The following is a 23,136-nucleotide window of genomic DNA, read 5'->3' as shown; positions in this document are numbered from 1 at the left end:
GGGGTGAAAGTTGCTCAAGGAATCACATGTCTTATTTCTTGAGCATCAACAATACACTACATGCTAAGATATGACAAGCAAATAAAAGGTACTGCTGAGATTTGAACTCAGGATCTCCTGTTTATGAGACAGGCACTTTAACCAACTAAGCCACAGCACCATATAGAAGCCCCTGTTTAATATTAAAAAAAATATATGTAAATTATCATTTTTGGTAAAAGTATTTGAAATGCTTTTTGAGACATGTATTTTATCAAAGTTTAAAACGGTTGGCAATTTTGAATGAATAAGTGAATAAATAAATATGTTTTTATTCTCTCCTTTCTTTTGTGAAATACAGGCCCTTATTTCTTACAATGTATTGCCAAGTGACTTTCTAGTATACTATTTTGTAGCAGTTATTATGGATTTCTCTTTAAAGGAATCCTACATGAGAATTAGTGCCAGTATTTTCTGATGCTCACATAGTAAAAACATGAAGTAAAATTAAAAAGTATCTTAAAAAGATAGAACAATTTTTAGCATTTTATCTTTAAGCTTTTTCAAGAAAAGCAAAGCAGTTTTGGAAACACTTTTTTAACAAAATTTTTGGATGTTATGGAACTAAATATTGTTTAATTTTCAATTGTTCTCCCAGCTGTTATGATAAAAATTACTCTCTCTCTATTTATCTTAGAAAATGTACTTGTAACTGACATTTTATAAAATTCCCTGCATGATTCTCCTTTGACTGCACATGATATTAATCATGGAGCTTGCTCAAGCATAATAAATGCTATTTTCTGGAAATTTCTGATGTTTCCCTTAGCATCAGTTTATTTTTAAAAATAATAGCTTATACTCAAGAATGGGAATATAGCATTATTTTGTGTTTTTCTGATATGGACTTTTTCAAGAAATGTAGTACATTGTTCATCAAGTAAGCCTGGGTGAAAGCTACTACAGTTGTCAAGTCTCATATTGTAATGAATCAACAACAAACTACATACTTAGTAGATGAAAATGAATCAAACAAAGGCACTGCTGAGATTTGAACTCAGGATCTCCTGTTTACTAGACAGGCGCTTTAACCAACTAAGCCACAGCACCACATGGAAAGATGCTTTTTTACATGCTATTTTATGGAAATATCTGATGTTTACCTTAGCATCATTTTAATGCTAAAATATAGCTTATATTCAAGAAAGGAAATATTGCATTATTTTGTGTTTGTCAGATGTAGACTTTATCTAGAAACATAGAACATTGTCCACCAAGTAAGCCAGAAAGAAGACTGCTAAAGTTTTCACTTCTCATATTGTCATGAATCAACAAAAAACTACATAATAAGGTGATGAAAATTAACCAAACAAAAGTCACTGCCAAGATTCGATTGCAGGATCTCCTGTTTACTAGACAGGCGTGTTAACCAACTAAGCCACAGCACCACCTGCTCCAAAGTGTCATATAATGAAAAATTATATATCTCATGTATGTTTTATGGTAACATTTTTTGAGATCCTTAAAAAGGCCGATGCTTAATCGATTCTTTAAAAGGTAAAAATAAAGAAAAAAATACAGTGTATGTTTTCTTCTCTACATTCTTTTAAAAATTATAGGACTGTTTTTCTTAAAATGGTTTGGCAAGGTCACTCTCTTATATTAATTTTTTGTAGCAGTTATTATAGCATTCTCTTTAAAAACATCCTACAATGAATTAATGTTTGCTTTTTTATGATACACAAACAGAAAAAATAAACATGTAATTCAAATGAAGATCTCTATCTTCTAAATATAGATCTAATGTTAGCTTTTTTTCTTGAAGCTTGTTCAAGAGACTTGAAGCTTTTTTTTCTGGAAATACTTTCCTAACAGAATTTTGCAAATGTTATGAAACTAAATATTGATTCATTTTTAAATAATTCTCCTAGCCTCTAGGACTAAAATGACTCTTTCCCAAATGATCTTGGTAAACATACTTTGCTTTAGATATTTTCACACTTCCTATGGACTTCTCCTTTGACTAAACTCCATTATTATTCTGGAGGTTGTTTAAACAGAATGCAAAGTATTTTCTAGAAAACTCTCATGTCTAACAGCATACATTTAATTCAACTATATGGCTTATATCAAAACAGGAACATGTTTTGTTGTCTTCTAATATGGACTGCATCTAGAAATGAACTGTATTGCTGACCAAGTGAACTGGGGTGAAAGTTGCTCAAGGAATCACATGTCTTATTTCTTGAGCATCAACAATACACTACATGCTAAGATATGACAAGCAAATAAAAGGTACTGCTGAGATTTGAACTCAGGATCTCCTGTTTATGAGACAGGCACTTTAACCAACTAAGCCACAGCACCATATAGAAGCCCCTGTTTAATATTAAAAAAAATATATGTAAATTATCATTTTTGGTAAAAGTATTTGAAATGCTTTTTGAGACATGTATTTTATCAAAGTTTAAAACGGTTGGCAATTTTGAATGAATAAGTGAATAAATAAATATGTTTTTATTCTCTCCTTTCTTTTGTGAAATACAGGCCCTTATTTCTTACAATGTATTGCCAAGTGACTTTCTAGTATACTATTTTGTAGCAGTTATTATGGATTTCTCTTTAAAGGAATCCTACATGAGAATTAGTGCCAGTATTTTCTGATGCTCACATAGTAAAAACATGAAGTAAAATTAAAAAGTATCTTAAAAAGATAGAACAATTTTTAGCATTTTATCTTTAAGCTTTTTCAAGAAAAGCAAAGCAGTTTTGGAAACACTTTTTTAACACAATTTTGGATGTTATGGAACTAAATATTGTTTAATTTTCAATTGTTCTCCCAGCTGTTATGATAAAAATTACTCTCTCTCTATTTATCTTAGAAAATGTACTTGTAACTGACATTTTATAAAATTCCCTGCATGATTCTCCTTTGACTGCACATGATATTAATCATGGAGCTTGCTCAAGCATAATAAATGCTATTTTCTGGAAATTTCTGATGTTTCCCTTAGCATCAGTTTATTTTTAAAAATAATAGCTTATACTCAAGAATGGGAATATAGCATTATTTTGTGTTTTTCTGATATGGACTTTTTCAAGAAATGTAGTACATTGTTCATCAAGTAAGCCTGGGTGAAAGCTACTACAGTTGTCAAGTCTCATATTGTAATGAATCAACAACAAACTACATACTTAGTAGATGAAAATGAATCAAACAAAGGCACTGCTGAGATTTGAACTCAGGATCTCCTGTTTACTAGACAGGCGCTTTAACCAACTAAGCCACAGCACCACATGGAAAGAAGCTTTTTTACATGCTATTTTATGGAAATATCTGATGTTTACCTTAGCATCATTTTAATGCTAAAATATAGCTTATATTCAAGAAAGGAAATATTGCATTATTTTGTGTTTGTCAGATGTAGACTTTATCTAGAAACATAGAACATTGTCCACCAAGTAAGCCAGAAAGAAGACTGCTAAAGTTTTCACTTCTCATATTGTCATGAATCAACAACAAACTACATAATAAGGTGATGAAAATTAACCAAACAAAAGTCACTGCCAAGATTCGATTGCAGGATCTCCTGTTTACTAGACAGGCGTGTTAACCAACTAAGCCACAGCACCACCTGCTCCAAAGTGTCATATAATGAATAATTATATATCTCATGTATGTTTTATGGTAACATTTTTTGAGATCCTTAAAAAGGCCGATGCTTAATCGATTCTTTAAAAGGTAAAAATAAAGAAAAAAATACAGTGTATGTTTTCTTCTCTACATTCTTTTAAAAATTATAGGACTGTTTTTCTTAAAATGGTTTGGCAAGGTCACTCTCTTATATTAATTTTTTGTAGCAGTTATTATAGCATTCTCTTTAAAAGCATCCTACAATGGATTAATGTTTGCTTTTTTATGATACACAAACAGAAAAAATAAACATGTAATTCAAATGAAGATCTCTATCTTCTAAATATAGATCTAATGTTAGCTTTTTTTCTTGAAGCTTGTTCAAGAGACTTGAAGCTTTTTTTTCTGGAAATACTTTCCTAACAGAATTTTGCAAATGTTATGAAACTAAATATTGATTCATTTTTAAATAATTCTCCTAGCCTCTAGGACTAAAATGACTCTTTCCCAAATGATCTTGGTAAACATACTTTGCTTTAGATATTTTCACACTTCCTATGGACTTCTCCTTTGACTAAACTCCATTATTATTCTGGAGGTTGTTTAAACAGAATGCAAAGTATTTTCTAGAAAACTCTCATGTCTAACAGCATACATTTAATTCAACTATATGGCTTATATCAAAACAGGAACATGTTTTGTTGTCTTCTAATATGGACTGCATCTAGAAATGAACTGTATTGCTGACCAAGTGAACTGGGGTGAAAGTTGCTCAAGGAATCACATGTCTTATTTCTTGAGCATCAACAATACACTACATGCTAAGATATGACAAGCAAATAAAAGGTACTGCTGAGATTTGAACTCAGGATCTCCTGTTTATGAGACAGGCACTTTAACCAACTAAGCCACAGCACCATATAGAAGCCCCTGTTTAATATTAAAAAAAATATATGTAAATTATCATTTTTGGTAAAAGTATTTGAAATGCTTTTTGAGATGTATTTTATCAAAGTTTAAAACGGTTGGCAATTTTGAATGAATAAGTGAATAAATAAATATGTTTTTATTCTCTCCTTTCTTTTGTGAAATACAGGCCCTTATTTCTTACAATGTATTGCCAAGTGACTTTCTAGTATACTATTTTGTAGCAGTTATTATGGATTTCTCTTTAAAGGAATCCTACATGAGAATTAGTGCCAGTATTTTCTGATGCTCACATAGTAAAAACATGAAGTAAAATTAAAAAGTATCTTAAAAAGATAGAACAATTTTTAGCATTTTATCTTTAAGCTTTTTCAAGAAAAGCAAAGCAGTTTTGGAAACACTTTTTTAACACAATTTTGGATGTTATGGAACTAAATATTGTTTAATTTTCAATTGTTCTCCCAGCTGTTATGATAAAAATTACTCTCTCTCTATTTATCTTAGAAAATGTACTTGTAACTGACATTTTATAAAATTCCCTGCATGATTCTCCTTTGACTGCACATGATATTAATCATGGAGCTTGCTCAAGCATAATAAATGCTATTTTCTGGAAATTTCTGATGTTTCCCTTAGCATCAGTTTATTTTTAAAAATAATAGCTTATACTCAAGAATGGGAATATAGCATTATTTTGTGTTTTTCTGATATGGACTTTTTCAAGAAATGTAGTACATTGTTCATCAAGTAAGCCTGGGTGAAAGCTACTACAGTTGTCAAGTCTCATATTGTAATGAATCAACAACAAACTACATACTTAGTAGATGAAAATGAATCAAACAAAGGCACTGCTGAGATTTGAACTCAGGATCTCCTGTTTACTAGACAGGCGCTTTAACCAACTAAGCCACAGCACCACATGGAAAGAAGCTTTTTTACATGCTATTTTATGGAAATATCTGATGTTTACCTTAGCATCATTTTAATGCTAAAATATAGCTTATATTCAAGAAAGGAAATATTGCATTATTTTGTGTTTGTCAGATGTAGACTTTATCTAGAAACATAGAACATTGTCCACCAAGTAAGCCAGAAAGAAGACTGCTAAAGTTTTCACTTCTCATATTGTCATGAATCAACAACAAACTACATAATAAGGTGATGAAAATTAACCAAACAAAAGTGACTGCCAAGATTCGATTGCAGGATCTCCTGTTTACTAGACAGGCGTGTTAACCAACTAAGCCACAGTACCACCTGCTCCAAAGTGTCATATAATGAATAATTATATATCTCATGTATGTTTTATGGTAACATTTTTTGAGATCCTTAAAAAGGCCGATGCTTAATCGATTCTTTAAAAGGTAAAAATAAAGAAAAAAATACAGTGTATGTTTTCTTCTCTACATTCTTTTAAAAATTATAGGACTGTTTTTCTTAAAATGGTTTGGCAAGGTCACTCTCTTATATTAATTTTTTGTAGCAGTTATTATAGCATTCTCTTTAAAAGCATCCTACAATGGATTAATGTTTGCTTTTTTATGATACACAAACAGAAAAAATAAACATGTAATTCAAATGAAGATCTCTATCTTCTAAATATAGATCTAATGTTAGCTTTTTTTCTTGAAGCTTGTTCAAGAGACTTGAAGCTTTTTTTTCTGGAAATACTTTCCTAACAGAATTTTGCAAATGTTATGAAACTAAATATTGATTCATTTTTAAATAATTCTCCTAGCCTCTAGGACTAAAATGACTCTTTCCCAAATGATCTTGGTAAACATACTTTGCTTTAGATATTTTCACACTTCCTATGGACTTCTCCTTTGACTAAACTCCATTATTATTCTGGAGGTTGTTTAAACAGAATGCAAAGTATTTTCTAGAAAACTCTCATGTCTAACAGCATACATTTAATTCAACTATATGGCTTATATCAAAACAGGAACATGTTTTGTTGTCTTCTAATATGGACTGCATCTAGAAATGAACTGTATTGCTGACCAAGTGAACTGGGGTGAAAGTTGCTCAAGGAATCACATGTCTTATTTCTTGAGCATCAACAATACACTACATGCTAAGATATGACAAGCAAATAAAAGGTACTGCTGAGATTTGAACTCAGGATCTCCTGTTTATGAGACAGGCACTTTAACCAACTAAGCCACAGCACCATATAGAAGCCCCTGTTTAATATTAAAAAAAATATATGTAAATTATCATTTTTGGTAAAAGTATTTGAAATGCTTTTTGAGACATGTATTTTATCAAAGTTTAAAACGGTTGGCAATTTTGAATGTATAAGTGAATAAATAAATATGTTTTTATTCTCTCCTTTCTTTTGTGAAATACAGGCCCTTATTTCTTACAATGTATTGCCAAGTGACTTTCTAGTATACTATTTTGTAGCAGTTATTATGGATTTCTCTTTAAAGGAATCCTACATGAGAATTAGTGCCAGTATTTTCTGATGCTCACATAGTAAAAACATGAAGTAAAATTAAAAAGTATCTTAAAAAGATAGAACAATTTTTAGCATTTTATCTTTAAGCTTTTTCAAGAAAAGCAAAGCAGTTTTGGAAACACTTTTTTAACACAATTTTGGATGTTATGGAACTAAATATTGTTTAATTTTCAATTGTTCTCCCAGCTGTTATGATAAAAATTACTCTCTCTCTATTTATCTTAGAAAATGTACTTGTAACTGACATTTTATAAAATTCCCTGCATGATTCTCCTTTGACTGCACATGATATTAATCATGGAGCTTGCTCAAGCATAATAAATGCTATTTTCTGGAAATTTCTGATGTTTCCCTTAGCATCAGTTTATTTTAAAAATAATAGCTTATACTCAAGAATGGGAATATAGCATTATTTTGTGTTTTTCTGATATGGACTTTTTCAAGAAATGTAGTACATTGTTCATCAAGTAAGCCTGGGTGAAAGCTACTACAGTTGTCAAGTCTCATATTGTAATGAATCAACAACAAACTACATACTTAGTAGATGAAAATGAATCAAACAAAGGCACTGCTGAGATTTGAACTCAGGATCTCCTGTTTACTAGACAGGCGCTTTAACCAACTAAGCCACAGCACCACATGGAAAGAAGCTTTTTTACATGCTATTTTATGGAAATATCTGATGTTTACCTTAGCATCATTTTAATGCTAAAATATAGCTTATATTCAAGAAAGGAAATATTGCATTATTTTGTGTTTGTCAGATGTAGACTTTATCTAGAAACATAGAACATTGTCCACCAAGTAAGCCAGAAAGAAGACTGCTAAAGTTTTCACTTCTCATATTGTCATGAATCAACAACAAACTACATAATAAGGTGATGAAAATTAACCAAACAAAAGTCACTGCCAAGATTCGATTGCAGGATCTCCTGTTTACTAGACAGGCGTGTTAACCAACTAAGCCACAGCACCACCTGCTCCAAAGTGTCATATAATGAATAATTATATATCTCATGTATGTTTTATGGTAACATTTTTTGAGATCCTTAAAAAGGCCGATGCTTAATCGATTCTTTAAAAGGTAAAAATAAAGAAAAAAATACAGTGTATGTTTTCTTCTCTACATTCTTTTAAAAATTATAGGACTGTTTTTCTTAAAATGGTTTGGCAAGGTCACTCTCTTATATTAATTTTTTGTAGCAGTTATTATAGCATTCTCTTTAAAAGCATCCTACAATGGATTAATGTTTGCCTTTTTATGATACACAAACAGAAAAAATAAACATGTAATTCAAATGAAGATCTCTATCTTCTAAATATAGATCTAATGTTAGCTTTTTTTCTTGAAGCTTGTTCAAGAGACTTGAAGCTTTTTTTTCTGGAAATACTTTCCTAACAGAATTTTGCAAATGTTATGAAACTAAATATTGATTCATTTTTAAATAATTCTCCTAGCCTCTAGGACTAAAATGACTCTTTCCCAAATGATCTTGGTAAACATACTTTGCTTTAGATATTTTCACACTTCCTATGGACTTCTCCTTTGACTAAACTCCATTATTATTCTGGAGGTTGTTTAAACAGAATGCAAAGTATTTTCTAGAAAACTCTCATGTCTAACAGCATACATTTAATTCAACTATATGGCTTATATCAAAACAGGAACATGTTTTGTTGTCTTCTAATATGGACTGCATCTAGAAATGAACTGTATTGCTGACCAAGTGAACTGGGGTGAAAGTTGCTCAAGGAATCACATGTCTTATTTCTTGAGCATCAACAATACACTACATGCTAAGATATGACAAGCAAATAAAAGGTACTGCTGAGATTTGAACTCAGGATCTCCTGTTTATGAGACAGGCACTTTAACCAACTAAGCCACAGCACCATATAGAAGCCCCTGTTTAATATTAAAAAAAATATATGTAAATTATCATTTTTGGTAAAAGTATTTGAAATGCTTTTTGAGACATGTATTTTATCAAAGTTTAAAATGGTTGGCAATTTTGAATGAATAAGTGAATAAATAAATATGTTTTTATTCTCTCCTTTCTTTTGTGAAATACAGGCCCTTATTTCTTACAATGTATTGCCAAGTGACTTTCTAGTATACTATTTTGTAGCAGTTATTATGGATTTCTCTTTAAAGGAATCCTACATGAGAATTAGTGCCAGTATTTTCTGATGCTCACATAGTAAAAACATGAAGTAAAATTAAAAAGTATCTTAAAAAGATAGAACAATTTTTAGCATTTTATCTTTAAGCTTTTTCAAGAAAAGCAAAGCAGTTTTGGAAACACTTTTTTAACACAATTTTGGATGTTATGGAACTAAATATTGTTTAATTTTCAATTGTTCTCCCAGCTGTTATGATAAAAATTACTCTCTCTCTATTTATCTTAGAAAATGTACTTGTAACTGACATTTTATAAAATTCCCTGCATGATTCTCCTTTGACTGCACATGATATTAATCATGGAGCTTGCTCAAGCATAATAAATGCTATTTTCTGGAAATTTCTGATGTTTCCCTTAGCATCAGTTTATTTTTAAAAATAATAGCTTATACTCAAGAATGGGAATATAGCATTATTTTGTGTTTTTCTGATATGGACTTTTTCAAGAAATGTAGTACATTGTTCATCAAGTAAGCCTGGGTGAAAGCTACTACAGTTGTCAAGTCTCATATTGTAATGAATCAACAACAAACTACATACTTAGTAGATGAAAATGAATCAAACAAAGGCACTGCTGAGATTTGAACTCAGGATCTCCTGTTTACTAGACAGGCGCTTTAACCAACTAAGCCACAGCACCACATGGAAAGATGCTTTTTTACATGCTATTTTATGGAAATATCTGATGTTTACCTTAGCATCATTTTAATGCTAAAATATAGCTTATATTCAAGAAAGGAAATATTGCATTTTTTTGTGTTTGTCAGATGTAGACTTTATCTAGAAACATAGAACATTGTCCACCAAGTAAGCCAGAAAGAAGACTGCTAAAGTTTTCACTTCTCATATTGTCATGAATCAACAACAAACTACATAATAAGGTGATGAAAATTAACCAAACAAAAGTCACTGCCAAGATTCGATTGCAGGATCTCCTGTTTACTAGACAGGCGTGTTAACCAACTAAGCCACAGCACCACCTGCTCCAAAGTGTCATATAATGAATAATTATATATCTCATGTATGTTTTATGGTAACATTTTTTGAGATCCTTAAAAAGGTCGATGCTTAATCGATTCTTTAAAAGGTAAAAATAAAGAAAAAAATACAGTGTATGTTTTCTTCTCTACATTCTTTTAAAAATTATAGGACTGTTTTTCTTAAAATGGTTTGGCAAGGTCACTCTCTTATATTAATTTTTTGTAGCAGTTATTATAGCATTCTCTTTAAAAGCATCCTACAATGGATTAATGTTTGCTTTTTTATGATACACAAACAGAAAAAATAAACATGTAATTCAAATGAAGATCTCTATCTTCTAAATATAGATCTAATGTTAGCTTTTTTTCTTGAAGCTTGTTCAAGAGACTTGAAGCTTTTTTTTCTGGAAATACTTTCCTAACAGAATTTTGCAAATGTTATGAAACTAAATATTGATTCATTTTTAAATAATTCTCCTAGCCTCTAGGACTAAAATGACTCTTTCCCAAATGATCTTGGTAAACATACTTTGCTTTAGATATTTTCACACTTCCTATGGACTTCTCCTTTGACTAAACTCCATTATTATTCTGGAGGTTGTTTAAACAGAATGCAAAGTATTTTCTAGAAAACTCTCATGTCTAACAGCATACATTTAATTCAACTATATGGCTTATATCAAAACAGGAACATGTTTTGTTGTCTTCTAATATGGACTGCATCTAGAAATGAACTGTATTGCTGACCAAGTGAACTGGGGTGAAAGTTGCTCAAGGAATCACATGTCTTATTTCTTGAGCATCAACAATACACTACATGCTAAGATATGACAAGCAAATAAAAGGTACTGCTGAGATTTGAACTCAGGATCTCCTGTTTATGAGACAGGCACTTTAACCAACTAAGCCACAGCACCATATAGAAGCCCCTGTTTAATATTAAAAAAAATATATGTAAATTATCATTTTTGGTAAAAGTATTTGAAATGCTTTTTGAGACATGTATTTTATCAAAGTTTAAAATGGTTGGCAATTTTGAATGAATAAGTGAATAAATAAATATGTTTTTATTCTCTCCTTTCTTTTGTGAAATACAGGCCCTTATTTCTTACAATGTATTGCCAAGTGACTTTCTAGTATACTATTTTGTAGCAGTTATTATGGATTTCTCTTTAAAGGAATCCTACATGAGAATTAGTGCCAGTATTTTCTGATGCTCACATAGTAAAAACATGAAGTAAAATTAAAAAGTATCTTAAAAAGATAGAACAATTTTTAGCATTTTATCTTTAAGCTTTTTCAAGAAAAGAAAAGCAGTTTTGGAAACACTTTTTTAACACAATTTTGGATGTTATGGAACTAAATATTGTTTCATTTTCAATTGTTCTCCCAGCTGTTATGATAAAAATTACTCTCTCTCTATTTATCTTAGAAAATGTACTTGTAACTGACATTTTATAAAATTCCCTGCATGATTCTCCTTTGACTGCACATGATATTAATCATGGAGCTTGCTCAAGCATAATAAATGCTATTTTCTGGAAATTTCTGATGTTTCCCTTAGCATCAGTTTATTTTTAAAAATAATAGCTTATACTCAAGAATGGGAATATAGCATTATTTTGTGTTTTTCTGATATGGACTTTTTCAAGAAATGTAGTACATTGTTCATCAAGTAAGCCTGGGTGAAAGCTACTACAGTTGTCAAGTCTCATATTGTAATGAATCAACAACAAACTACATAATAAGGTGATGAAAATTAACCAAACAAAAGTCACTGCCAAGATTCGATTGCAGGATCTCCTGTTTACTAGACAGGCGTGTTAACCAACTAAGCCACAGTACCACCTGCTCCAAAGTGTCATATAATGAATAATTATATATCTCATGTATGTTTTATGGTAACATTTTTTGAGATCCTTAAAAAGGCCGATGCTTAATCGATTCTTTAAAAGGTAAAAATAAAGAAAAAAATACAGTGTATGTTTTCTTCTCTACATTCTTTTAAAAATTATAGGACTGTTTTTCTTAAAATGGTTTGGCAAGGTCACTCTCTTATATTAATTTTTTGTAGCAGTTATTATAGCATTCTCTTTAAAAGCATCCTACAATGGATTAATGTTTGCTTTTTTATGATACACAAACAGAAAAAATAAACATGTAATTCAAATGAAGATCTCTATCTTCTAAATATAGATCTAATGTTAGCTTTTTTTCTTGAAGCTTGTTCAAGAGACTTGAAGCTTTTTTTTCTGGAAATACTTTCCTAACAGAATTTTGCAAATGTTATGAAACTAAATATTGATTCATTTTTAAATAATTCTCCTAGCCTCTAGGACTAAAATGACTCTTTCCCAAATGATCTTGGTAAACATACTTTGCTTTAGATATTTTCACACTTCCTATGGACTTCTCCTTTGACTAAACTCCATTATTATTCTGGAGGTTGTTTAAACAGAATGCAAAGTATTTTCTAGAAAACTCTCATGTCTAACAGCATACATTTAATTCAACTATATGGCTTATATCAAAACAGGAACATGTTTTGTTGTCTTCTAATATGGACTGCATCTAGAAATGAACTGTATTGCTGACCAAGTGAACTGGGGTGAAAGTTGCTCAAGGAATCACATGTCTTATTTCTTGAGCATCAACAATACACTACATGCTAAGATATGACAAGCAAATAAAAGGTACTGCTGAGATTTGAACTCAGGATCTCCTGTTTATGAGACAGGCACTTTAACCAACTAAGCCACAGCACCATATAGAAGCCCCTGTTTAATATTAAAAAAAATATATGTAAATTATCATTTTTGGTAAAAGTATTTGAAATGCTTTTTGAGACATGTATTTTATCAAAGTTTAAAACGGTTGGCAATTTTGAATGTATAAGTGAATAAATAAATATGTTTTTATTCTCTCCTTTCTTTTGTGAAATACAGGCCCTTATTTCTTACAATGTATTGCCAAGTGACTTTCTAGTATACTATTTTGTAGCAGTTATTATGGATTTCTCTTTAAAGGAATCCTACATGAGAATTAGTGCCAGTATTTTCTGATGCTCACATAGTAAAAACATGAAGTAAAATTAAAAAGTATCTTAAAAAGATAGAACAATTTTTAGCATTTTATCTTTAAGCTTTTTCAAGAAAAGCAAAGCAGTTTTGGAAACACTTTGTTAACACAATTTTGGATGTTATGGAACTAAATATTGTTTAATTTTCAATTGTTCTCCCAGCTGTTATGATAAAAATTACTCTCTCTCTATTTATCTTAGAAAATGTACTTGTAACTGACATTTTATAAAATTCCCTGCATGATTCTCCTTTGACTGCACATGATATTAATCATGGAGCTTGCTCAAGCATAATAAATGCTATTTTCTGGAAATTTCTGATGTTTCCCTTAGCATCAGTTTATTTTTAAAAATAATAGCTTATACTCAAGAATGGGAATATAGCATTATTTTGTGTTTTTCTGATATGGACTTTTTCAAGAAATGTAGTACATTGTTCATCAAGTAAGCCTGGGTGAAAGCTACTACAGTTGTCAAGTCTCATATTGTAATGAATCAACAACAAACTACATACTTAGTAGATGAAAATGAATCAAACAAAGGCACTGCTGAGATTTGAACTCAGGATCTCCTGTTTACTAGACAGGCGCTTTAACCAACTAAGCCACAGCACCACATGGAAAGAAGCTTTTTTACATGCTATTTTATGGAAATATCTGATGTTTACCTTAGCATCATTTTAATGCTAAAATATAGCTTATATTCAAGAAAGGAAATATTGCATTATTTTGTGTTTGTCAGATGTAGACTTTATCTAGAAACATAGAACATTGTCCACCAAGTAAGCCAGAAAGAAGACTGCTAAAGTTTTCACTTCTCATATTGTCATGAATCTACAACAAACTACATAATAAGGTGATGAAAATTAACCAAACAAAAGTCACTGCCAAGATTCGATTGCAGGATCTCCTGTTTACTAGACAAGCGTGTTAACCAACTAAGCCACAGCACCACCTGCTCCAAAGTGTCATATAATGAATAATTATATATCTCATGTATGTTTTATGGTAACATTTTTTGAGATCCTTAAAAAGGCCGATGCTTAATCGATTCTTTAAAAGGTAAAAATAAAGAAAAAAATACAGTGTATGTTTTCTTCTCTACATTCTTTTAAAAATTATAGGACTGTTTTTCTTAAAATGGTTTGGCAAGGTCACTCTCTTATATTAATTTTTTGTAGCAGTTATTATAGCATTCTCTTTAAAAGCATCCTACAATGGATTAATGTTTGCTTTTTTATGATACACAAACAGAAAAAATAAACATGTAATTCAAATGAAGATCTCTATCTTCTAAATATAGATCTAATGTTAGCTTTTTTTCTTGAAGCTTGTTCAAGAGACTTGAAGCTTTTTTTTCTGGAAATACTTTCCTAACAGAATTTTGCAAATGTTATGAAACTAAATATTGATTCATTTTTAAATAATTCTCCTAGCCTCTAGGACTAAAATGACTCTTTCCCAAATGATCTTGGTAAACATACTTTGCTTTAGATTATTTTCACACTTCCTATGGACTTCTCCTTTGACTAAACTCCATTATTATTCTGGAGGTTGTTTAAACAGAATGCAAAGTATTTTCTAGAAAACTCTCATGTCTAACAGCATACATTTAATTCAACTATATGGCTTATATCAAAACAGGAACATGTTTTGTTGTCTTCTAATATGGACTGCATCTAGAAATGAACTGTATTGCTGACCAAGTGAACTGGGGTGAAAGTTGCTCAAGGAATCACATGTCTTATTTCTTGAGCATCAACAATACACTACATGCTAAGATATGACAAGCAAATAAAAGGTACTGCTGAGATTTGAACTCAGGATCTCCTGTTTATGAGACAGGCACTTTAACCAACTAAGCCACAGCACCATATAGAAGCCCCTGTTTAATATTAAAAAAAATATATGTAAATTATCATTTTTGGTAAAAGTATTTGAAATGCTTTTTGAGACATGTATTTTATCAAAGTTTAAAACGGTTGGCAATTTTGAATGAATAAGTGAATAAATAAATATGTTTTTATTCTCTCCTTTCTTTTGTGAAATACAGGCCCTTATTTCTTACAATGTATTGCCAAGTGACTTTCTAGTATACTATTTTGTAGCAGTTATTATGGATTTCTCTTTAAAGGAATCCTACATGAGAATTAGTGCCAGTATTTTCTGATGCTCACATAGTAAAAACATGAAGTAAAATTAAAAAGTATCTTAAAAAGATAGAACAATTTTTAGCATTTTATCTTTAAGCTTTTTCAAGAAAAGCAAAGCAGTTTTGGAAACACTTTTTTAACACAATTTTGGATGTTATGGAACTAAATATTGTTTAATTTTCAATTGTTCTCCCAGCTGTTATGATAAAAATTACTCTCTCTCTATTTATCTTAGAAAATGTACTTGTAACTGACATTTTATAAAATTCCCTGCATGATTCTCCTTTGACTGCACATGATATTAATCATGGAGCTTGCTCAAGCATAATAAATGCTATTTTCTGGAAATTTCTGATGTTTCCCTTAGCATCAGTTTATTTTTAAAAATAATAGCTTATACTCAAGAATGGGAATATAGCATTATTTTGTGTTTTTCTGATATGGACTTTTTCAAGAAATGTAGTACATTGTTCATCAAGTAAGCCTGGGTGAAAGCTACTACAGTTGTCAAGTCTCATATTGTAATGAATCAACAACAAACTACATACTTAGTAGATGAAAATGAATCAAACAAAGGCACTGCTGAGATTTGAACTCAGGATCTCCTGTTTACTAGACAGGCGCTTTAACCAACTAAGCCACAGCACCACATGGAAAGAAGCTTTTTTACATGCTATTTTATGGAAATATCTGATGTTTACCTTAGCATCATTTTAATGCTAAAATATAGCTTATATTCAAGAAAGGAAATATTGCATTATTTTGTGTTTGTCAGATGTAGACTTTATCTAGAAACATAGAACATTGTCCACCAAGTAAGCCAGAAAGAAGACTGCTAAAGTTTTCACTTCTCATATTGTCATGAATCAACAACAAACTACATAATAAGGTGATGAAAATTAACCAAACAAAAGTCACTGCCAAGATTCGATTGCAGGATCTCCTGTTTACTAGACAGGCGTGTTAACCAACTAAGCCACAGCACCACCTGCTCCAAAGTGTCATATAATGAATAATTATATATCTCATGTATGTTTTATGGTAACATTTTTTGAGATCCTTAAAAAGGCCGATGCTTAATCGATTCTTTAAAAGGTAAAAATAAAGAAAAAAATACAGTGTATGTTTTCTTCTCTACATTCTTTTAAAAATTATAGGACTGTTTTTCTTAAAATGGTTTGGCAAGGTCACTCTCTTATATTAATTTTTTGTAGCAGTTATTATAGCATTCTCTTTAAAAGCATCCTACAATGGATTAATGTTTGCTTTTTTATGATACACAAACAGAAAAAATAAACATGTAATTCAAATGAAGATCTCTATCTTCTAAATATAGATCTAATGTTAGCTTTTTTTCTTGAAGCTTGTTCAAGAGACTTGAAGCTTTTTTTTCTGGAAATACTTTCCTAACAGAATTTTGCAAATGTTATGAAACTAAATATTGATTCATTTTTAAATAATTCTCCTAGCCTCTAGGACTAAAATGACTCTTTCCCAAATGATCTTGGTAAACATACTTTGCTTTAGATATTTTCACACTTCCTATGGACTTCTCCTTTGACTAAACTCCATTATTATTCTGGAGGTTGTTTAAACAGAATGCAAAGTATTTTCTAGAAAACTCTCATGTCTAACAGCATACATTTAATTCAACTATATGGCTTATATCAAAACAGGAACATGTTTTGTTGTCTTCTAATATGGACTGCATCTAGAAATGAACTGTATTGCTGACCAAGTGAACTGGGGTGAAAGTTGCTCAAGGAATCACATGTCTTATTTCTTGAGCATCAACAATACACTACATGCTAAGATATGACAAGCAAATAAAAGGTACTGCTGAGATTTGAACTCAGGATCTCCTGTTTATGAGACAGGCACTTTAACCAACTAAGCCACAGCACCATATAGAAGCCCCTGTTTAATATTAAAAAAAATATATGTAAATTATCATTTTTGGTAAAAGTATTTGAAATGCTTTTTGAGACATGTATTTTATCAAAGTTTAAAATGGTTGGCAATTTTGAATGAATAAGTGAATAAATAAATATGTTTTTATTCTCTCCTTTCTTTTGTGAAATACAGGCCCTTATTTCTTACAATGTATTGCCAAGTGACTTTCTAGTATACTATTTTGTAGCAGTTATTATGGATTTCTCTTTAAAGGAATCCTACATGAGAATTAGTGCCAGTATTTTCTGATGCTCACATAGTAAAAACATGAAGTAAAATTAAAAAGTATCTTAAAAAGATAGAACAATTTTTAGCATTTTATCTTTAAGCTTTTTCAAGAAAAGCAAAGCAGTTTTGGAAACACTTTTTTAACACAATTTTGGATGTTATGGAACTAAATATTGTTTAATTTTCAATTGTTCTCCCAGCTGTTATGATAAAAATTACTCTCTCTCTATTTATCTTAGAAAATGTACTTGTAACTGACATTTTATAAAATTTCCTGCATGATTCTCCTTTGACTGCACATGATATTAATCATGGAGCTTGCTCAAGCATAATAAATGCTATTTTCTGGAAATTTCTGATGTTTCCCTTAGCATCAGTTTATTTTTAAAAATAATAGCTTATACTCAAGAATGGGAATATAGCATTATTTTGTGTTTTTCTGATATGGACTTTTTCAAGAAATGTAGTACATTGTTCATCAAGTAAGCCTGGGTGAAAGCTACTACAGTTGTCAAGTCTCATATTGTAATGAATCAACAACAAACTACATACTTAGTAGATGAAAATGAATCAAACAAAGGCACTGCTGAGATTTGAACTCAGGATCTCCTGTTTACTAGACAGGCGCTTTAACCAACTAAGCCACAGCACCACATGGAAAGAAGCTTTTTTACATGCTATTTTATGGAAATATCTGATGTTTACCTTAGCATCATTTTAATGCTAAAATATAGCTTATATTCAAGAAAGGAAATATTGCATTATTTTGTGTTTGTCAGATGTAGACTTTATCTAGAAACATAGAACATTGTCCACCAAGTAAGCCAGAAAGAAGACTGCTAAAGTTTTCACTTCTCATATTGTCATGAATCAACAACAAACTACATAATAAGGTGATGAAAATTAACCAAACAAAAGTCACTGCCAAGATTCGATTGCAGGATCTCCTGTTTACTAGACAGGCGTGTTAACCAACTAAGCCACAGCACCACCTGCTCCAAAGTGTCATATAATGAATAATTATATATCTCATGTATGTTTTATGGTAACATTTTTTGAGATCCTTAAAAAGGCCGATGCTTAATCGATTCTTTAAAAGGTAAAAATAAAGAAAAAAATACAGTGTATGTTTTCTTCTCTACATTCTTTTAAAAATTATAGGACTGTTTTTCTTAAAATGGTTTGGCAAGGTCACTCTCTTATATTAATTTTTTGTAGCAGTTATTATAGCATTCTCTTTAAAAGCATCCTACAATGGATTAATGTTTGCTTTTTTATGATACACAAACAGAAAAAATAAACATGTAATTCAAATGAAGATCTCTATCTTCTAAATATAGATCTAATGTTAGCTTTTTTTCTTGAAGCTTGTTCAAGAGACTTGAAGCTTTTTTTTCTGGAAATACTTTCCTAACAGAATTTTGCAAATGTTATGAAACTAAATATTGATTCATTTTTAAATAATTCTCCTAGCCTCTAGGACTAAAATGACTCTTTCCCAAATGATCTTGGTAAACATACTTTGCTTTAGATATTTTCACACTTCCTATGGACTTCTCCTTTGACTAAACTCCATTATTATTCTGGAGGTTGTTTAAACAGAATGCAAAGTATTTTCTAGAAAACTCTCATGTCTAACAGCATACATTTAATTCAACTATATGGCTTATATCAAAACAGGAACATGTTTTGTTGTCTTCTAATATGGACTGCATCTAGAAATGAACTGTATTGCTGACCAAGTGAACTGGGGTGAAAGTTGCTCAAGGAATCACATGTCTTATTTCTTGAGCATCAACAATACACTACATGCTAAGATATGACAAGCAAATAAAAGGTACTGCTGAGATTTGAACTCAGGATCTCCTGTTTATGAGACAGGCACTTTAACCAACTAAGCCACAGCACCATATAGAAGCCCCTGTTTAATATTAAAAAAAATATATGTAAATTATCATTTTTGGTAAAAGTATTTGAAATGCTTTTTGAGACATGTATTTTATCAAAGTTTAAAACGGTTGGCAATTTTGAATGTATAAGTGAATAAATAAATATGTTTTTATTCTCTCCTTTCTTTTGTGAAATACAGGCCCTTATTTCTTACAATGTATTGCCAAGTGACTTTCTAGTATACTATTTTGTAGCAGTTATTATGGATTTCTCTTTAAAGGAATCCTACATGAGAATTAGTGCCAGTATTTTCTGATGCTCACATAGTAAAAACATGAAGTAAAATTAAAAAGTATCTTAAAAAGATAGAACAATTTTTAGCATTTTATCTTTAAGCTTTTTCAAGAAAAGCAAAGCAGTTTTGGAAACACTTTGTTAACACAATTTTGGATGTTATGGAACTAAATATTGTTTAATTTTCAATTGTTCTCCCAGCTGTTTTGATAAAAATTACTCTCTCTCTATTTATCTTAGAAAATATACTTGTAACTGACATTTTATAAAATTCCCTGCGGTATTCTCCTTTGACTGCACACCATATTCATCATGGAGATTGCTCAAGCATAATAAATGCAATTTTCTGGAAATTTCTGATGTTTAACTTAGCATCAGTTTATTTTTAAAAAAAAGTAGCTTATACTCAAGAATGGGAATATAGCATTATTTTGTGTTTTTCTGATATGGACTTTTTCTAGAAATGTAGTACATTGCTCATCAAGTAAGCCTGGGTGAAAGCTACTACAGTTGTCAAGTCTCATATTGTAACGAATCAACAACAAACTACATACTTAGTAGATGAAAATGAATCAAACAAAGGCACTGCTGAGATTTGAACTCAGGATCTCCTGTTTACTAGACAGGCGCTTTAACCAACTAAGCCACAGCACCACATGGAAAGAAGCTTTTTTACATGCTATTTTATGGAAATATCTGATGTTTACCTTAGCATCATTTTAATGCTAAAATATAGCTTATATTCAAGAAAGGAAATATTGCATTATTTTGTGTTTGTCAGATGTAGACTTTATCTAGAAACATGGAACATTGTCCACCAAGTAAGCCAGAAAGAAGACTGCTAAAGTTTTCACATCTCATATTGTCATGAATCAACAACAAACTACATAATAAGGTGATGAAAATTGACCAAACAAAAGTCACTGCCAAGATTCGATTGCAGGATCTCCCGTTTACTAGACAGGCGTGTTAACCAGCTAAGCCACAGCACCACCTGCTCCAAAGTGTCATATAATGAAAAATTATATATCTCATGTATGTTTTATGGTAACATTTTTTGAGATCCTTAAAAAGGCCGATGCTTAATCGATTCTTTAAAAGGTAAAAATAAAGAAAAAAATACAGTGTATGTTTTCTTCTCTACATTCTTTTAAAAATTATAGGACTGTTTTTCTTAAAATGGTTTGGCAAGGTCACTCTCTTATATTGATTTTTTGTAGCAGTTATTATAGCATTCTCTTTAAAAGCATCCTACAATGGATTAATGTTTGCTTTTTTATGATACACAAACAGAAAAAATAAACATGTAATTCAAATGAAGATCTCTATCTTCTAAATATAGATCTAATGTTAGCTTTTTTTCTTGAAGCTTGTTCAAGAGACTTGAAGCTTTTTTTTCTGGAAATACTTTCCTAACAGAATTTTGCAAATGTTATGAAACTAAATATTGATTCATTTTTAAATAATTCTCCTAGCCTCTAGGACTAAAATGACTCTTTCCCAAATGATCTTGGTAAACATACTTTGCTTTAGATATTTTCACACTTCCTATGGACTTCTCCTTTGACTAAACTCCATTATTATTCTGGAGGTTGTTTAAACAGAATGCAAAGTATTTTCTAGAAAACTCTCATGTCTAACAGCATACATTTAATTCAACTATATGGCTTATATCAAAACAGGAACATGTTTTGTTGTCTTCTAATATGGACTGCATCTAGAAATGAACTGTATTGCTGACCAAGTGAACTGGGGTGAAAGTTGCTCAAGGAATCACATGTCTTATTTCTTGAGCATCAACAATTCACTACATGCTAAGATATGACAAGCAAATAAAAGGTACTGCTGAGATTTGAACTCAGGATCTCCTGTTTATGAGACAGGCACTTTAACCAACTAAGCCACAGCACCATATAGAAGCCCCTGTTTAATATTAAAAAAAATATATGTAAAGTATCATTTTTGGTAAAAGTATTTGAAATGCTTTTTGAGACATGTATTTTATCAAAGTTTAAAACGGTTGGCAATTTTGAATGAATAAGTGTATAAATAAATATGTTTTTATTCTCTCCTTTCTTTTGTGAAATACAGGCCCTTATTTCTTACAATGTATTGCCAAGTGACTTTCTAGTATACTATTTTGTAGCAGTTATTATGGATTTCTCTTTAAAGGAATCCTACATGAGAATTAGTGCCAGTATTTTCTGATGCTCACATAGTAAAAACATGAAGTAAAATTAAAAAGTATCTTAAAAAGATAGAACAATTTTTAGCATTTTATCTTTAAGCTTTTTCAAGAAAAGCAAAGCAGTTTTGGAAACACTTTGTTAACACAATTTTGGATGTTATGGAACTAAATATTGTTTAATTTTCAATTGTTCTCCCAGCTGTTATGATAAAAATTACTCTCTCTCTATTTATCTTAGAAAATGTACTTGTAACTGACATTTTATAAAATTCCCTGCATGATTCTCCTTTGACTGCACATGATATTAATCATGGAGCTTGCTCAAGCATAATAAATGCTATTTTCTGGAAATTTCTGATGTTTACCTTAGCATCAGTTTATTTTTAAAAAAAATAGCTTATACTCAAGAATGGGAATATAGCATTATTTTGTGTTTTTCTGATATTGACTTTTTCTAGAAATGTAGTACATTGTTCATCAAGTAAGCCTGGGTGAAAGCTACTGCAGTTGTCACGTCTCATATTGTAACGAATCAACAACAAACGACATACTTAGTAGATGAAAATGAATCAAACAAAGCCACTGCTGAGATTTGAACTCAGGATCTCCTGTTTACTAGACAGGCACTTTAACCAACTAAGCCACAGTACCACATGGAAAGAAGCTTTTTTACATGCTATTTTATGGAAATATCTGACGTTTACCTTAGCATCATTTTAATGCTAAAATATAGCTTATATTCAAGAAAGGAAATATTGCATTATTTTGGGTTTGTCAGATGTAGACTTTATCTAGAAACATAGAACATTGTCCACCAAGTAAGCCAGAAAGAAGACTGCTAAAGTTTTCACATCTCATATTGTCATGAATCAACAACAAACTACATAATAAGGTGATGAAAATTGACCAAACAAATGTCACTGCCAAGATTCGATTGCAGGATCTCCCGTTTACTAGACAGGCGTGTTAACCAGCTAAGCCACAGCACCACCTGCTCCAAAGTGTCATATAATGAAAAATTATATATCTCATGTATGTTTTATGGTAACATTTTTTGAGATCCTTAAAAAGGCCGATGCTTAATCGATTCTTTAAAAGGTAAAAATAAAGAAAAAAAATACAGTATATGTTTTCATCGCTACATTTATTTAAAAATTATAGGACTGTTTTTCTTAAAATGGTTTGG

General features: G+C 30.7%; 21 non-coding genes across 21 annotated transcripts; all 21 read right to left on the bottom strand.

The window, feature by feature from the left end:
- Positions 1–86: 86 nt before the first annotated feature.
- Positions 87–160, bottom strand: TRNAM-CAU (transfer RNA methionine (anticodon CAU)). The gene has a single exon. It is a non-coding gene; the product is annotated as a tRNA-Met (tRNA).
- An 855-nt stretch (positions 161–1,015) lies between these two features.
- Positions 1,016–1,089, bottom strand: TRNAT-AGU (transfer RNA threonine (anticodon AGU)). The gene has a single exon. It is a non-coding gene; the product is annotated as a tRNA-Thr (tRNA).
- Positions 1,090–2,272: 1,183 nt separating this feature from the next.
- TRNAM-CAU (transfer RNA methionine (anticodon CAU)) lies at positions 2,273–2,346 on the bottom strand. The gene has a single exon. It is a non-coding gene; the product is annotated as a tRNA-Met (tRNA).
- An 854-nt stretch (positions 2,347–3,200) lies between these two features.
- Positions 3,201–3,274, bottom strand: TRNAT-AGU (transfer RNA threonine (anticodon AGU)). The gene has a single exon. It is a non-coding gene; the product is annotated as a tRNA-Thr (tRNA).
- A 1,183-nt stretch (positions 3,275–4,457) lies between these two features.
- TRNAM-CAU (transfer RNA methionine (anticodon CAU)) lies at positions 4,458–4,531 on the bottom strand. The gene has a single exon. It is a non-coding gene; the product is annotated as a tRNA-Met (tRNA).
- An 852-nt stretch (positions 4,532–5,383) lies between these two features.
- TRNAT-AGU (transfer RNA threonine (anticodon AGU)) lies at positions 5,384–5,457 on the bottom strand. The gene has a single exon. It is a non-coding gene; the product is annotated as a tRNA-Thr (tRNA).
- A 1,183-nt stretch (positions 5,458–6,640) lies between these two features.
- TRNAM-CAU (transfer RNA methionine (anticodon CAU)) lies at positions 6,641–6,714 on the bottom strand. Its single transcript has one exon. It is a non-coding gene; the product is annotated as a tRNA-Met (tRNA).
- Positions 6,715–7,567: 853 nt separating this feature from the next.
- On the bottom strand, positions 7,568–7,641 carry TRNAT-AGU (transfer RNA threonine (anticodon AGU)). The gene has a single exon. It is a non-coding gene; the product is annotated as a tRNA-Thr (tRNA).
- A 1,183-nt stretch (positions 7,642–8,824) lies between these two features.
- TRNAM-CAU (transfer RNA methionine (anticodon CAU)) lies at positions 8,825–8,898 on the bottom strand. The gene has a single exon. It is a non-coding gene; the product is annotated as a tRNA-Met (tRNA).
- Positions 8,899–9,752: 854 nt separating this feature from the next.
- TRNAT-AGU (transfer RNA threonine (anticodon AGU)) lies at positions 9,753–9,826 on the bottom strand. The gene has a single exon. It is a non-coding gene; the product is annotated as a tRNA-Thr (tRNA).
- A 1,183-nt stretch (positions 9,827–11,009) lies between these two features.
- Positions 11,010–11,083, bottom strand: TRNAM-CAU (transfer RNA methionine (anticodon CAU)). The gene has a single exon. It is a non-coding gene; the product is annotated as a tRNA-Met (tRNA).
- A 1,774-nt stretch (positions 11,084–12,857) lies between these two features.
- Positions 12,858–12,931, bottom strand: TRNAM-CAU (transfer RNA methionine (anticodon CAU)). Its single transcript has one exon. It is a non-coding gene; the product is annotated as a tRNA-Met (tRNA).
- An 854-nt stretch (positions 12,932–13,785) lies between these two features.
- Positions 13,786–13,859, bottom strand: TRNAT-AGU (transfer RNA threonine (anticodon AGU)). The gene has a single exon. It is a non-coding gene; the product is annotated as a tRNA-Thr (tRNA).
- Positions 13,860–15,043: 1,184 nt separating this feature from the next.
- TRNAM-CAU (transfer RNA methionine (anticodon CAU)) lies at positions 15,044–15,117 on the bottom strand. Its single transcript has one exon. It is a non-coding gene; the product is annotated as a tRNA-Met (tRNA).
- Positions 15,118–15,971: 854 nt separating this feature from the next.
- Positions 15,972–16,045, bottom strand: TRNAT-AGU (transfer RNA threonine (anticodon AGU)). The gene has a single exon. It is a non-coding gene; the product is annotated as a tRNA-Thr (tRNA).
- A 1,183-nt stretch (positions 16,046–17,228) lies between these two features.
- On the bottom strand, positions 17,229–17,302 carry TRNAM-CAU (transfer RNA methionine (anticodon CAU)). The gene has a single exon. It is a non-coding gene; the product is annotated as a tRNA-Met (tRNA).
- Positions 17,303–18,156: 854 nt separating this feature from the next.
- On the bottom strand, positions 18,157–18,230 carry TRNAT-AGU (transfer RNA threonine (anticodon AGU)). The gene has a single exon. It is a non-coding gene; the product is annotated as a tRNA-Thr (tRNA).
- Positions 18,231–19,413: 1,183 nt separating this feature from the next.
- On the bottom strand, positions 19,414–19,487 carry TRNAM-CAU (transfer RNA methionine (anticodon CAU)). Its single transcript has one exon. It is a non-coding gene; the product is annotated as a tRNA-Met (tRNA).
- Positions 19,488–20,342: 855 nt separating this feature from the next.
- TRNAT-AGU (transfer RNA threonine (anticodon AGU)) lies at positions 20,343–20,416 on the bottom strand. Its single transcript has one exon. It is a non-coding gene; the product is annotated as a tRNA-Thr (tRNA).
- A 1,183-nt stretch (positions 20,417–21,599) lies between these two features.
- Positions 21,600–21,673, bottom strand: TRNAM-CAU (transfer RNA methionine (anticodon CAU)). Its single transcript has one exon. It is a non-coding gene; the product is annotated as a tRNA-Met (tRNA).
- An 854-nt stretch (positions 21,674–22,527) lies between these two features.
- On the bottom strand, positions 22,528–22,601 carry TRNAT-AGU (transfer RNA threonine (anticodon AGU)). Its single transcript has one exon. It is a non-coding gene; the product is annotated as a tRNA-Thr (tRNA).
- Positions 22,602–23,136: the final 535 nt, after the last annotated feature.

This window comes from Taudactylus pleione, unplaced genomic scaffold (assembly GCF_031769625.1).
Source record: "Taudactylus pleione unplaced genomic scaffold, aTauple2 ptg000100l, whole genome shotgun sequence".
Classification (NCBI taxonomy): Eukaryota; Metazoa; Chordata; class Amphibia; order Anura; family Myobatrachidae; genus Taudactylus; species Taudactylus pleione.
The sequence above is the reverse complement of the archived record's forward strand: the minus strand, read 5'-3'. Positions and strand labels throughout refer to the sequence as shown.